The sequence below is a fragment of the Mobula hypostoma genome, chromosome 3, assembly GCF_963921235.1.
Source record: "Mobula hypostoma chromosome 3, sMobHyp1.1, whole genome shotgun sequence".
Classification (NCBI taxonomy): Eukaryota; Metazoa; Chordata; class Chondrichthyes; order Myliobatiformes; family Myliobatidae; genus Mobula; species Mobula hypostoma.
In genome coordinates, this window is record NC_086099.1 from 62744090 (window position 1) to 62756237 (window position 12148).

The 12148-nt window shown below is 42.0% G+C and overlaps 1 protein-coding gene across 3 annotated transcripts in view; it reads left to right on the top strand.

Annotated features, from left to right (window-relative positions):
• The first annotated feature begins 712 nt into the window (after positions 1-712).
• Positions 713-12148, top strand: part of tec (tec protein tyrosine kinase) — a 173754-nt gene continuing 162318 nt past the window's right edge. For 2 of the 3 annotated variants that reach the window (XM_063043183.1, XM_063043185.1), the window contains exon 1: positions 1006-1101. The gene's annotated coding sequence lies outside the window, so the exon portion shown is untranslated. Of the gene's footprint in view, positions 801-1005; positions 1102-12148 lie in introns of those variants that run through there. The other variant, XM_063043186.1, reaches the window with a different exon arrangement.

Below are 12148 nucleotides of genomic sequence, written 5' to 3' on the forward strand. Positions count from 1 at the left end.
GCAGTGCATTCCACGCACCCACAACGCTCTGTGGGAACCAGGCCATTTCGGTTCCCAGTCTTCTAGGAATATATCCCCAAACCATTCATCACCTTTTGGATTTGTAATCCAGTTCAAAGGCATCCACTCATTCCACCGAGGGAAAAACAAACATAATACCGTTTAAGATACAAAGGGAGGGAAGAAAAAGACAAAGATGATTCTTTCCCCTTAGATATGTTGGACAATTTAAAAAAATGTGAAAGAAGTATTCTCAAAATGAAACAAAATTGCCGGGGTTTATACAGCAATAACTCAAAATAGTTCTATCCCTGCCCCTTCACAGAGCATGAGTAAATTCATCATTAACTATTCACAAGATTGTTTCAGTATTTGGAATAACCGTCGTCACTGAAGGGCTTGAGGATCGCCAGCCTAAAAGGCAATACTTGATTTGAATCGTCTCATGGGGCATGACTTGATCCCATCACCCTTACGTGAGGAAATCTGAGCGATACTATCACTCATCTTCGTTCATTTCCAGCATCCTAAGAATATCCTCTTGTTCTACATATTGACTTGAACTGGCTCCTTCGAGAGAATTCGATTTTTAACTTAAAATGGTCGAATTTCAGTACTCACTTCTGAAACTTCCAAGAATAGCCTATCCCAGCGTGCTTTGTTTATCGTGTATTTGCGGTTTTATTTGTAATGCATTGAAAGGCGCGGTAATAGACTTGGGGAGTCAAGTATCCGATCACCTAAGGCGGAAAGTCGAGCTTCAGCAGTCAAATCTGCAACGAGTGGCGGATAACTGCAAGGTAGGGGAAGCCAACCGCAAGGATACGCTTGTGGAATTTCTCGCGTACCCGAGAGGAGCGCGCTCCCGCGCACACAGGAATTCCAGAACACCTGCAACGCACCCGCGGTTCAGAAGGCTCGCACCGTGGGCTGGTGAAGCGCGCGCGGGTTGTTTGGAAAACGTGTGAAACAGGCGCGTGCAGGCGTTCTCGTGCACCAGAGCAGCGCGCAGCGACTCGGTGCTCGAGGGACGGACAGAGAGGTCTATGAGCCCGAGTCCGAGTGGTCACTCTGAAGCGAAGGCAGTCTGAGGAAAACCAAGTGCGTACTCTTAAAACATTTGTAAACAATATATTATTGATAGAAGTTAAGTGTAATATGAGAAATTGAAGTATGTTAAGATAAATCGTGGACAAAGAATTAGTGCTTGCTAAAACGCAGGAAGTGAACTGAACTTCGTCTCGTTCTAAGAGTTCTTTGATGAGATACGACATGATTTTTCTGGGGGGGGGGGACAGGACTGGCGGCTACTCTCCTGGGGTGTTTCAACTCTTAAGAGTCTGTCCTTGCCGTCCCTTACAGGAAAAGTTCAACTCTGAACTGACAAGGAGGTACAGCGTTTAGTTAAAGGAGCGCTGATAATAGTGTCGGAGCTTTTTGAATGTTTTGACTTTGTTTCATTTTCTTTGTTAGAGAATTCCTTCCCACAAATAGGGAACAAGTGATCTTATTTTGCATGGGAATGAGAGGGAATCTGTAGAGTTGTGCATGCAACGGTCAGGAATAACCGCTCCAGCGTAACGAAGGCATTTGGAGTTGGTGGAACTTGAAAGACCAATCATACTGCCTGTACTTTCGCTCTGTTCACGGATTCTGTCCAGTATTTTCTGTTTCAGTTCGAAACATTCACAGGGCCTCACAAAGGAATATATTTAATAATGCACGCATAATTCTTACAAACAACTAACCCAAGTTAGTATACGCGTGCTAATGTACCAGGAGTGATTGATAAGTTCGTGGCCTAAGGTATAAGGAGATGAGTTATTAACTTCAAACTTTCTGCATAATCACTCAGAGTTGAACTGCACGTGCATGTAACAAGAGCTGTATAACTCATCTTTGTCTACCCGAGGCCAGGAAGTTATCAATCACCCCTGCTGTGGACCACACCTGGAGGTCCAGAACGCCGACTTCTACAAAGAAGGGATCCGTCTGCTCTACGACCGCAGGACTAAGTGTGTAATGTAGGAGGGGACTATATTGAAAAATAAATGTGCTAGGTTTTCTAAAATTGACTCTTTCTACTTTAGGCCACGAACTTATTAATCACTCTCGTATGTGAGGACATCACAGAATCCATTGTTAGTAATCTGAAAAATTCATCCAGGTTCATTCGTAAAATTAATAGATCCATGTTGACTCCATTAAATTTTGTATGATCAAGTGCTCAGATCCTGCAATTTCAGCAACTTTACCACATATGATGTCAAAATCATTAATCCCAGTTACCAGTTTCTCTTCCTTTTTTTGAGGTTAGAATTCGGAATCTGTTTATGAAACAAAATCTGTAAATAGTTTTGTAATCCATACTACTTGAACATGGAGATTTTCTGTTAATCTTCAAAATGTCCCAAATTTTCCCATTGAAAATAAACGTTTTGCCCTAGTGCCAATTCAGTATTTTTTTCTCCAATTAGATCATTTTTTCTTCCTTGAACTAGAGCATCAGAAACTGGGCGTAGGGGGTGGTGGTTAAAGTGACTGTACCACTGAAATATTGAAGGTTCTCAGAATCAAAATATTTTCTTTTAACTTTTGTGGCCTTTTACTTGCAAATATTAACATTAAGTTTTTGTCACGTGAGTATTATGGGGTTAGTATAGCAGAAATATGGGAACATTGGGAAAACCAACACCAAACAATGACCTTGAGCTGAAAAAATGCTAACAAGTTGTAAAAATCAGCAATGATGAAATTTACTGTTTAGAAATCTTTCAGCTTCTGGGCTATGTACAGCACATGCTGGCTGCTGCCCCCGTGATTATTAAAGCTTTTAAGGAAGTGTAATTTAAAATAGAAAGTCTTATGACATTGAGTAATCAGACTTTGAGGAAAGCTTTGACCAGATTCCTTATGAAAAGTGATTTAGTAGTGGGATTTCAAGGTGACAAATGTAAAAAAGAAACATAATTGTCTGAAAGAAAGGAAACAGCACCATTTGCTCCACAGAAATGTTGTCATGTTGCAGAAGAGATTCCAGAAATGATAACAGATTCAAAAACAGCTGCTGCTTGTGGAACCTTATAGAAGACATGCAAATATTTAAAATGGTGGCTAAGGATGCAAATATCAGATCATGTATGGGCAGACATATATATTTAGTCATAGGTTAATACAATGAGGAAACAGGCCCTTGCTTAGTGGGCCATATCTTAAATAACGGTGATTCAGCATATAGAAAGGTGTAAGAGAGCCTAGTAACATGTGAGATTGCAAGAACTTTTCCTTCAATATCAGCAAAACCGAAGACTTTGGGAAGGGGAGAGGTGCATGTGCTCCTGTCTACATCAGCAATGTTGAGGTTTGGAGGGCTGCAAGTTTCAAATTCCTAGGAGTGAATGTCAATAGTCTCCAAACATATAGACTTCATCGCCAAGAAAGCTCACCAATCCCTCTACTTCCTCAGGAGGCTATAGAAATTTGGCATGTCTCCATTGACTCTTAATATCAATTTTTATCAGTACATCACAGAAAACATCTTACCTGGATGTGTAATGGCTTGGTATGGCGACTACTCTGTACATGACCATAAGAAACTGCAGAGTTATGCTCAGCACAACATGGAAATCAGCCTCACCTCTATGGACTCTCTTTGTACTTGTCACTGCCTCAGTAAAGCAGTCAGCATAATCAAAGACCCCATCCATCCCAGACTTTTTCTATTCTTCCCTCTTCTATTGGGCAGAAGATACAAAAACATGAAAGCACTTATCACTGGACTCAAGAACAGCTTCTAAGCTTCTGTTATAAGGCTATTAAATTATTCCCTAGTAGGTTAAGATGGACATTGACCTCACAATCTGCCATGGTGCGCCCTCTGAGGACTGGGCCCAGGTATGTAGGAATGGCAGGATCCCCAGGAAGCGATGGATACAAGAGGTTAGACACTAGAATCAGAGCCTCGGAGGATTGACCAAACCAAAGCACACCACACCACGACGTAATTCATCCTTGCTGATACAATAACCTCACTAAGGCACCAACTGAGAGTCCTCTTTTAAGTAGTCACAGACTGAGGGAAATGCATTCCAGCCACAACTAACTTGATAAAGTCAAACTTAAAAAAAACATAAGGGCTTATCAACTCTAGTTAAGGTAGTAATTAGCAAATACAGGTGCTCAAAAACCCCAGAAGTTCCATGCTCTACAGCAAGCTGCAGGGCTGATGACACAATCTACCTCATTACGATCTTGCACCTTGTTGATTACCTGCACTGCTCTTTCTCTTTAGCTGTTACATTTTATTCTACATTGTAATTATTTTACCTCGTACTATCTCAGTGCACCGTGCAATGATTTGAACTGTATGAACAGCAATATGCAAGTCAAGTCTTTTTTACTATATCTTAGTACATGTGACAATAATATTCCAATTCCAATCTTATTGTGGTGCTAACTGCTACGTTTGCCATTCACCAAAGACTGCATAGATTAGCACCAATTAATTGGTTTCAAATTACTTTGACATGTTCTAAACAGGTGAAAGATGCAATGTAAAGAAAGCTTGGAACTTTACCAGTGGGATCCTAGGAGTCTCCAAAGTGCAGGGTGATAATGGCAGATGATATTTCATGCAAATATGAGATCATACCTGGAAAGATATCTGTACTTACAGTAATACAATGAGGAAATAGGCCTATATTTGGTGGGTCATTGCTCACATAACGATGCCAGTACAGAGAAGAAATGGCGAGCCTAGTAGCATGGTGTCATGACAACAACCTTTCCATTAAAGTTATTATATCAAAAGAGCTGGTCGTTGTCTTGGGGGGGGGGGCGGGGTGTTGTAGTGCACATACTCTTGTACTCCTGTCTTCATCAATGGCACAGAGGTTGAGAGCTTCAGGTTCCAGGGAGTGAACATCACAAGTAGACTGTACTAGTCCAGCCACATAGACACCGGATGGTCAAGAAAGCTCACCTGTGCCTCCAGTTCCTCAGGAGGCTCAAGAAATTTGGCATGTCCCTGTTGGCCAATTTTTATCGATACATCAATAGCTAGATTCAATGTCAGAGAAATGTATACAATATACATTCTGAAATTCCTTTTCTTCGTAAACATCCACAAAAACAGAGGAGTGCCCCAAAGAAAGAATGAGTGAATGACAGTTAAATGTTAGAACCCCGAAGCCCCCCCCAGCTCCCCCCATGCATAAGCAGCAGAAAAGCAACAAACCCGCCCCCCCCAGCAAAAGAGCATCTGCACCCGCCACTAAGCACTCAAGCATGCAGCAAAGCATCAATAAAGACTCAGATTTGCAGTACCACAAAGACTACTTATTCACCTGGTAATTCGACATACCACAGGCGCTCTCTCTCCCTAATAAGGGAAAAAGAGGTGTCCCCATTTCACAGCGAGAGGAGAAATGTAAGAAATCAACTTGATGATTTATGGTGTTAAAAGTCTGTTGTGTCACTTTTTCCAAGCTCTGTGCCCAAAGAACTCGGGTCTCTGGGTACACAGCCAGCAGCCAGCTCGCTGCTTACGATCTTCCGTCTCCCACAACACACCAGTTTTCTGCAGGAGCACTGACCTCGAGTCTGTCTGCCTCCAGAGCCATGAAAACCTGGCACCTTGAAGGCGCGCGCGAGTCTTCTAGGCTGCATCCTTAGCACTTCGAATAAAGCTGGTTGTGAGGCCCTGAGTGGGGGTCCCATTCCCTCAAAGAACCGGTCAGCGTGTAACTCCAGGTCAGGGTCTTCAAAAGAGCCCTGAAAAGGGAAAAAAAAGAGCTATTAAAGATAGAAATAGAGTTGTTTCCGTCAGGCACCATCATCCTAACATCTGCCATATCAAGCTTGATATGGCAATTGCTCTGCCTGTGGCTGCAAGGAACTGCAGAAAGTGGTAGATGCAGCTCAGCACGTCATGAATCTTCATGCCTTTGTCTGTATTTCTTGCTGTTTTAGTAAACTATCCAGCATAATCAAAGACCCCACCCACCCCGGACATTTTCTCTTTTTCCCTCTCCTGCTGGGCAGAAGATACAAAAGCCTGCGAACATGTACTGCCAGGCTTAGGGATGGCTTCCATCCTGCTATTAGAAGACTATAGGATGGTTCTCTGTTACGTTAAGGTGGACTTTTGACTCACAATCTACTTCAGTATAATCTTACACCTCATTATCTATTTGCACTGTAGTTTCTTTGTAGCTGTTGCACTTTATTCTGCATTTTGTTATTAGGCTCTTGTACCTTCTTCCTGATGGCAGCAGTGAGAAGAGAGCATGGCCTGGGTGGTGGGGGTCCTTGATGATGGATGCTGCTTTCCTGCAGAAGTGCTGTGTGTAGATGTGCTCAATGGTGAGGAGGGCATTGAACATTAAAGCATAGAACATAGAGCATAACGGCATAGTACAGGCCCTTTAAATCACAATGTTGTGCCCCTGCTCCTTTAACCTACTCTAAGATCAATCTAACCTTTCACTCCTACATAGCTTTCAACTTTGCTATCATCTATGTGCCTATCTTGAGGTCCTCCATTGGTCAAGGTTGACCATGGATGTTGTATCCCAGCTGTCGACGTGATAAGTAAGCCAGGGCAGTACGATATGGAGATCTAGCTGTTACCCATACAGCAGGCTCCCCTCTCCATGCAGCTGATGAATCCAAAGAAACATCAGAGACTGATGCAGTATGGCACCAGCGATATCGCAGGAGTTGCCAGTCAGCATTAACCTCAACGTAGGACTGCCATATAGTCTCCAGCTCCATATTTTTCCTCGGGGTTTACACCCGACACCTTCCCCATTAGTGGATATAGCTGCTGCAAGATAGCAGAGATTTGAAATCAGAGTTTTCTTTCTCCTAAATGAGCTGTCAACCATGGCTGATGAGCCCCATCTGCCAAAAATGACTAGTTTTAAGATGCCAATAATTTGCGTTTGCCCCTTCTCCTGTCGGTAGTAACTGTTCTGTCATGTTTGGTAGCTAAGTCACACTGAGAGGCCTGCCATTGGGAGTATTTAATAGGTAGTGGGAGCTTATTTCCACTACCAACCCTGGCTGTAACAACTTTAAGGAACCATGTGCCTATTGAAGATTTTCTTATATGCCCCTGATGTATCTGCCTCTATCACCACCTCTGGCACAGCTTTCTATACATCCATCACTCGCCATGTAAAATAACCTCTGACATCCCCCCCCCATACTTTCTTCCAATCACCTCAAAATTATCCCCCCTCGATATTAGCCATTTCTGCCCTGTGATAAAGTCTTGAACTATCCACTCAAACTATACTTCTTATCATATTGTACATCTCTATCAAATCACCTCTCATCCTCCTTTGTTCCAAAGTAAAAAGCCCTAGCTCACTTAACTTATTGCCAAATGACATGCTCTCAAGTCTAGGCAATCTCTTGGTAAATCTCCTCTGCACTCTCTCTAAAGCTTCCACATCATTCCTATAATGAGGCAACCAGAAGTGAACTCAATATTCCAAGTGTGGCTTAACTAGGGTTTTATACAGCTGCAACATTATCTCATAACTCATGAACTCAGTCTCCCGACTAATGAAAGCCAACACACCTCTTGCCTTCTTAACTATTCTATCAATTTGCACAGCAACTTTGAGGGAATTTGTGAATCCCTCTGTTCCCCACACTGCTAAGAATCCTGCCATTAGCCCTGCATTTTACCTTCCAGAGTTAATCACTTCACTCTTTTCTGGGTTGAACTCTTATCTGCCACTTCTTAGCACAGCTCTATATCTTGTAAACGTCACATTGTACCCTATGACAAACTTTGTGGTATCTGCAAACTTACTAATCTACCCTTCCACTTCCTCAAGTCATTTATAGAAATCACAAAAAGAACAGATCCTTGCAGAGCACCACTGGACACCCACCTCCAGGCAGTAAATGTTTTATCCCTCTTCAAGAGTATGATAAACATCAAGGAGTTGTGGTCACTGTCTGAAATTCTCACTCACTGAGAGACCTGATACCTGACCTAGTTCAGTGTCTAGCACCAGGAACAATATGGGCTCTCCTTAGTCACCCTGTCTACATTTCATATCAGGAATCTTCCTGGACACACCAAACACATTCCATCCCATCGGTAAGAGAGTGACATTAAGTGGCAACTTTTTGCGTGCAACTCTGTTGGGAATCATCAAACATTCCCGGTTAGGACCACTACAGCTGAAGTCCACAGTCACAGCCATGGGTATTTCAGTAAGCAGTATAATTTCAAAACATCTAAAAAATCTATCGAAACAAAATCGATGAAACTTGAACAGCAGACTTGATTCGTGAGTGCAGTCCCCTTTTAAGAAAAGGGAAGCGGGAGGTGGGGTGGGTAGTGCCACATTGGTCTACATGTATGATTGGAACACAGGCTTTAGATTTTCACTCCTGACTGTCCTGTTGGCAAATATACAGTCGCTAGAAAATACAATGTCAGATGTCAGAGCAGGATTGCTGTAATAGATTACACAATCAGGGACTGCTGTGTACTCTGCTTTACAGAAGCATAGTTCACTGCTGTCATTTTAGATGCACTACTGCAGCATGATAGCGTCACCATTCTCAGCAAAGACAGTACAGCTCAATCTTTTAAAGGCAGAGGAGGAGGAGTATGCTTTCTAAATATCCGGTACTGCCTCGGTTTTTTTTTTGCACTACCTTACTTTCCATTTTCTATTTTCTATTTATTATTTATAATTTAAACTTTTAATCTTTACTATCGATTTGTACTCCAGGGAGCAGGAAGCGCAGAATCAAATATCGCTGTGATGATTGTACATTCTAGTATCAATTGTTTGGCGACAATAAAGTATAAAGTATAGGTTTGGCCTTTTGAGGTGGCGAAGGAAATGTAGGGTGTATGAACTCATGTTTGACAAGAGATGTGGAAGAGGAAGAATGACAATATTCAGGGATTCATCTTTGAGTCTGAATGAATATGCCACAGTTGTCACCGACTTTATCAATACCTGTATGGATGAGTGTGTGCCTTCAACAATATACCAGACCTACCCAAACCAAAAGTCCTGGATAAACCAGGAGCTTCGTAGTCTGCTGAGGACTGGATCTGTGGCATTCAAGGCCAATAATTCAGAACTATACAAGAAGTCCAGGTATGGCCTGCATAAGACTATTTTAAGGGTGAAAAACCAATTCTGAATGCTTTGAAAGGGATTATAAAACTACACCTGCATGGATCCCTGCAGAATCTGGTGACCCTGTTATCTCTGTCTTGGAGGCTGACAGAAGAACATTCCATTAGCATTGAATTCAAATGCTAAAACACTGAAAGTACCCAAACACACTTAAGAATTAAGACAGTTGTTGAAGACACAGAAAGATAATGTTGACTGTTAGGAATGATAGGTTTGGTGAGTGATAGGTTTGATGGTATCTCTGGATAGAGAAACTGTTAATGTTTCAGACTCTGGCATGCTGTCATAGCTATTGGCCATCTAAGGAAACACAGTTAAAGATCAAGACATCAAATCTGGCACTAAGATCATGGTATACTCAGTCAACATTGATTGACAGACCACATCATTCACATTCCTGATGCTAGTCTTCCAAAGAAGGTGCTCTTCTTCAACTCTTTCACAGCCAGAGATTACAAGGAGAACAGAGAACGAGGAGCAGTTGAAATGTTTCAAGGATGTTCTAAATCTACTCTAAAAATATGTAACACTTGTGGCGATCACAGGCCCCTCCCCCCACCATGCTCCGAGGACTACACTGATGTATCCCAAGGTCTCTGTTCTCTAATTCCCTCCAAGGGCTTGCCATTCACTTTGTATGTACTGAACTGGTTTAAATTCTTGCAATGCCTCACCTGTCTCTTTATACTTGTTGGAGTTAAATTCCATCAGACATTCCTTTTCCACTTTGCCAACTGATCTGTAGCCTGGTGTAATCTTCTTAAATGTCCACTATATTACCAATTTTGGTGTCATCCATAAATCATGCCACTTAAATTGTCTTGAAAAAGGACGCAGCACTGATTGCTGTGGCATACCAATAGTTATCTAAAAAGGAGCCCTTCATTATTACTCTTTGCCACCTATAAGCAAAGAAATTTTGTTCTAAGAAAATTTATTGTCTATGTACATACACTCAGTGGTCAATTTATTAGGTATCTCCTATACCTACCTAATAAAGTGGCCATTTCGTGTATTTTCATGGTCTTCTCCTGCTGTAGTCCATTCACTTCAAGGTTTATATGTTGTGCATTCAGAGATGCTTTTCTGCACACCATTGTTGTAATGCATTGTTATTTGAGTTATTGTCAGCTTAAACCTGTTTGGCCACTCTCCTCTGACCTCTCTCATTAACAAGGTGTTTTTGCCCAACACAGTACTCCCTCTTATTGGATGTCTTTTTTTTTGTTTTTTGTGCCATCCTCTGTAAACTATAGAGACTGTTGTGCATGAAAATGCCAGGAGAGCAGCAGTTTCTGAGATACTCAAACCACCCCATCTGGCACCAACAATCATTCCACAATCAAAGTCACTTAGATCACCTTTCCTCCCCATTCTGATGTTTGGTCTGAAGAATAACTGAACCTCTTGACCATGTCTGCATGCTTTAATGCATTGAGCCGATGCCACATGATTGACTGATGAGATATTTGCATTAACAAACAGCTGTATAGTTAATAAAGTGGCCATTGAGTGTATACACCACCATATCATTTTCTTGTGGGCATTCACAATAAACACAAAGAAACACAATAGAGTAAATAAAAAGCTTAACACAAAGACGGACAAACAACCAATATGCAAAAATTGCAAATACAAAATAACTGCAGAATAATCATAATAAAAGTGAGTCCATAGGCTGTGGTATCAGTTCAGTGTTGGGGTGAGTGAAGTTATTTACTCTGTCAGGTGCCTGATGGTTGAGGGGTAATAACTGTTCCTGAACCTGCTGGTATGAGACCTAAGGCTTCTTTCTCCTTCCTGATAACAGCAATGGGAAGTGAGCATGACCTGGATGGTGGGGATCCTCGATGATGGATGTTGCTTTCTTGTGACAGTGTACCTTATAGACATGCTCAATGATAGGGAGGGCTTTTACTGTGATGGATAGCGCTGTATCCACTACTTTTTGTCAGCTTTTCTTTTCAAAGGCATTGATGTCACCTAAAAGGCTTTGATGCAACCAGTCAGTATACTCTCCATCGTGCATCAAGCCACAGTTTCAGATGACATGCTAAATCTTCAAAATCTTTTAAGAGAGTAAAGGCACTGCAGTACTTTCTTTGTAACGACACTTTAGTGCTGGACCCAGGGCAAATCCTCTAAAATGATATTGGTCATACACTTTGGTAGAAGAAATGAAAGGCTTAACTATTTTCTAAATGGGGAGAAAATACAAAAAAAACTGATGTGCTAGACTTCAGAGGCCTTGAGCAGGATTCCTTAAAAGGTCATTTGCAGGTTGAGACTGTGGTGAGGAAGCAAATGCAGTGTTAGTATTTATTTCAAGAGGACTAGAATTTAAAAGCAAGGATGTAATGTTGACACTTTATAAAGCACTGGTGAGGCCTCACTTGGAGTATTGCGAGCAGTTTTGGGCCCCTTCAGAAGGATGTGCTGAAACTGGAGGGTGTTCAAAGGAGGTTCACAAAAATTATTCCAGGTTTCAACGGCTTGTCACATGAAGAGCATTTAATAGCTCTGGGACTGTATTCATTGGAATTCAGAAGAATGAGGGGTGCCCTCATTGAAACCTATTGAATGGTGGAAGGCCTTGATCAAGTAGATATGGTGAGAGAGTTTCCTGTGATGGGAGACTCCAAGACTAGAGGCCACTGGGCATCCTTTTAAAATGCAGATGAGGCAGAATTTCTGACACCAGAGTGGTGAATCTGTGGATTCTTTGCCATAGGCAGCTGTGGAGGCCTAGTCTTTATGTAAATTTAAGGCAGAGGTTGATAAGTTCTTGATTGGTCAGGGCATGAAGGGAGACATAGAGAAGACAGGAGATTGGGGCTGAGAGGAAAATGGGATCAGCCATGATGAAATGGCGGAGCAGTCTCTACGGGCCAAATGGCTTAATTCTGCTCCTATATCTTATTATGTGTGGAACGGGCTGCCGGCGGAGGCGGAAACGATAGGGTCTT